Source organism: Lolium rigidum, chromosome 6 (assembly GCF_022539505.1).
Source record: "Lolium rigidum isolate FL_2022 chromosome 6, APGP_CSIRO_Lrig_0.1, whole genome shotgun sequence".
In the NCBI taxonomy this organism is placed as follows: domain Eukaryota; kingdom Viridiplantae; phylum Streptophyta; class Magnoliopsida; order Poales; family Poaceae; genus Lolium; species Lolium rigidum.
In genome coordinates this window covers 239,343,390-239,347,345 of record NC_061513.1, presented here as the reverse complement: position 1 = coordinate 239,347,345, position 3,956 = coordinate 239,343,390, and the positions used below count along the sequence as shown (strand labels likewise).

Below are 3,956 nucleotides of genomic sequence, written 5' to 3'. Positions count from 1 at the left end.
TAATAACAAGCCTGAGGGCTTGTTTGGCTGTTGGGACCAAAATTCTCGGGAAAAATATTCCTGACCGGGAATAGATTGAAACAGGAGTAAAATTCCGAGATTATATTCCCGACCTCCGGACTAGGGGAAAAATCTCCCCGGAAAAAGGCCGGAAACCCGCCTGGATTCGAGTAACCAAGCAAGCCCTAATGGCGCTGCGCTCTCTCTTGAGGAAGACGTCGGCCCTTGGCCTCAGGTCGCCGGCGGGCCCCCTTATGGGGCCCGGCCACGCGCCCTCAGCGGCGGTGGCTACTCGCTATATGTCGTCCCATGCTACAACCGTAAGTACATCTCTTTTAATTTTGGTTCGATTTTCTTATATAGCTGAACCGGGCCTCAAACCGAGTCGGTCGATTGACTCAGTACAGATTTTGTTTGCTGTGTGTGATTTACGCGGTAGATCTGAAATCAGTGAACCATACAGATTCCAGAGTAACATATTGCATGATTTGATCACTTTGTTTGTGATTTACTCAGATTTGGAATAAATCACGCTGATTCCAAAATAGTTTCTCTCTTCCGGGTCCTAATAACTCATTTAAGACACTTTACATAGTATTTGGAAGTGGACTAGGTACAAACTACAATGACTAAAGTGAGTGGATCTATATAGAAGAGTTAAAACGTCTTATAAAAAAGAACGGAGGGAGTACTTTGTAACTTAATCACGCTGCGGTCTCTGAGTACCCCTTCCACTCCGAATTAAGGGTCGCAACTCCTAATATGGACGAAATTACGCACTAAAAACGTCAAATCTGACAAAAGCTACGACACTTAACTTGGAACGGAGGATTTATGAAATAAATTTCTAATGAATCGAAACCTGTCCGTCTTCAGCATAACACATATTCGCATGCATTATTTGTTCATATCGCAGCTTTGATTCCAGCAATTCTTTGAAACTTTTCTATAACTTCCCTTTTTTTTCCTTCTACTAGAAAAAATATGTTGATCCTTCTCCGAGGCTTAATAAGTTGTGGGAGACGATAGACCAAAAGCTTGCTGAACAAGAAAAGCTTTGCAAGTAAGCGCCTTCCCTCTATCTTTAGGTGATTTTGTTTTGTTATTTTACCTCAATTTGTGCGCTTATGTATCAGAATTGTCTGTTTTCTGTGCAGAGATACAGTCGCAATGTTTCAAAGAGGCTCGGAGAAATGCGATAGGCAAACGAAGGCATGTGGCTATGCGGCTTATGCCTTCATGGCACTCCTGGTGCTTAGGCCCCCTCTGTTTTAGGCGTCCCTCCCATGTGGTTATGATGATTACTATACTATATTTTTAGGATAACTTATCAGTTGTAAGTGACATGAATTGACTAGTGTAATCGTAAGAACCCGTTTTCTGCTGTGTACATATACTTTGGCCTCCTTTATTTTCACCCCTAGCCTTGCATCCCTTTGTTGTTCTCCCACCCATCGCAATGTCTCCAGTAGCTACAAATCTTAAAGAGGCTGCTTTACATGGACGGATGCATGCCCGGATGTTGCTTCCAAATCTTGAACATCTTTCTCTCGAGATGCTAATCAGATACGGTGATTCACACGATTCTGTTGAATCAACGGGTAAATTGTTTCTGCTGCATAAACAACGTGGGATCCTCTGACGTGAAGAAGGCAAAGTCAGGAAAAGTAAGGTTAGGAAGTCATGCTCCTGTAGCATAAGCACCCTATTTTGCAATGTAATTAATTACTAAAGGTAATTACAACTAAATTTTATTACATCATAATTTTCTCTGTATGTAATTACTTCAAATGCATAACATAAATTTATATTATGCAAACTAATTTAATTTATTTGGATTTTAATCATATGGTTTGAAAGAAGAAAAGTTAGAGTACTGTAGCTTCTCTAACTTTTCACTTGCAAGTTAGACGATCCGGCTAAACAAGAGAGTGAACGAATGGAACCGGGCAGCATTTGATCCTACGCCAAGTCAGCTTCTGATTGGTCTAGATTTTTGCGTGGGGTCCACTGCCAGAATGGGTGTTTTCCATATATAGGTACAAAACAACAATACATACACGTGTGGGGTCCCTCTATCCTCTCCCCGCCCCCTCTGCCTCGACTCCTGCGCCATGCGCGCTGGAGACGCGCGCCTCCTCGCGCTCGCGCTCGCCGAGAAGCTCGACGCGCTCAAGCGCGTTGCCGCCGTCGTCGTCCGCCTCGGCCGACGCTGCACAACCCGCTGCTCACCTTTGCGCCGCCCGCCGTGCTCACGCCGCGATCGCTTAGCCTCCCCGCCGGCGCGGATCTCGAGCCGCTGCTCCGGAACTGCCCCGCGCTCACGGCGCTCGAGCCGACGAGAGCGCCACTAATCTCGAGCCGCTGCACCGGGTCTCCAGCCGACGAGGGCGTCGCCAACCATGCCACCCGTCTCCGCTCTGCGGCCGTGTATGGATGCGCTGCTCCAGACCTCGAGGCGACAATGGCAACATTGAAGCGGGGCTGCTGCTGAAACGCGTGCGGTTACAGAGAGATGGGGAAATTTCCCACTTCTCTCTCATCATTACGTTACGGGGCCCACCCAATGTATTCTATCTGTATCCTTAAAAATGTTCAGCTGTTGTATGGGACATTGGGACCTGCCGCACGCTTGGACCAATAGTAGCCCGATTTCCGCCAGGAGCATGTGCCCGCCGGTTCAACCATGCATTTTCCATACTATAAGTTGCTAAGATGACAATAATTTGAGAGTTCAAAGTAACTAAAAGCAAAGTAAATAGCTAAAGATAGACTAAAGCTAGAGAGTATTGAGAATCTGTTTGTGATATGGTTGAGGGGTTCTCAATTAGTGTAGGTTCCACCACGAACGAGGATTTTCTAACGGAGCCGGTAACTACCGGTGTTCCAGCTTCCGTTCGATTTTGCCTGGAGATTCGGGTATCCTTTTGGTGTATATGCACTTCTTTATTGGTATTGACTGCGAGCTGCATCTACGTTGAACGTTTACGCCGGTACAGCATGACATACATACGGGGCCACAGAGTAATAATATCAGGCCATCCCCGCCCACCACCACCGTGACTCCCTCTCTCATCTCTCTCAATCTCGATCCAGAAAAAAGCGGCGGCGGTAGCGGAGCGCGACCTGCGGCGAGGCAAACGACGACTGCAGCGGGACGGCGAGATAGCGGCCAGGTTCGAGTGCCCACCCAGGGCCACGACCAGGACGGCCGCGCCGTGCATGAGCAAGGGATCGCTCTCGAGATTTGACCTGCAGCGCAGCGCCTCGGCCTCCTCGTCGAGAGCCACCGGAGGAAGACGAGACGAGGCGGTGGCCGCCAGCTTGTTCATGTGCGGGCTAGGTTGGGATTCGCTTCCTCGATGTAGGAATTGTTTTCTTTCAATTTGATGAGGATGCTATTTTTTGTCCGATCTGAAATTCAGTCTTCTATCCCGTGTGATGTCTATATCATCCAATTCTCTCTAGTTTTATTTTTCTCCTACATTTTTATAATGGCCCGGATTGAGAAATCCTTGTTCAAATCCATCAAAAAAGTGCAGATTGGGAGAATATTCTGGTATGAACCAAATTTCGGGAATTAATGAAATATATGTTTAGTTCTTTCATACCTAAAAATCATACTTGGAACATATCTTGTTTGTTTTATTGGATAGGTATGTTACAAATTCAGTGAATATATGAGACATGTGCCATACTTTGTGATGCCAAAATGTTACCGAATCTATACTTACACCAAATCTTGTTCGTTTTATTTCAGTTGTTCACATATATTTGATTCCTGAAACAAGATTAGATTTACTAGGTATGACAGAAAAATTTAGTAAAATATGAGACATGTGCCATACTTCGTTGATATTTTATGAAAATTCTGAAACGAAGTAAGCGTATTTTTTGAAAACAATTACTGGAATATGTGCGAACCATATTTGAAGATATTTTATGAAAAATCTGAA

General features: G+C 45.3%; 1 long non-coding RNA gene across 1 annotated transcript; it reads left to right on the top strand.

Annotated features, from left to right (window-relative positions):
- Positions 1-800: 800 nt before the first annotated feature.
- On the top strand, positions 801-1,390 carry LOC124659676. The gene is made up of 2 exons (XR_006989667.1): positions 801-1,063; positions 1,158-1,390. It is a non-coding gene; the product is annotated as an uncharacterized LOC124659676 (long non-coding RNA).
- The last annotated feature ends 2,566 nt before the right edge of the window (positions 1,391-3,956 follow it).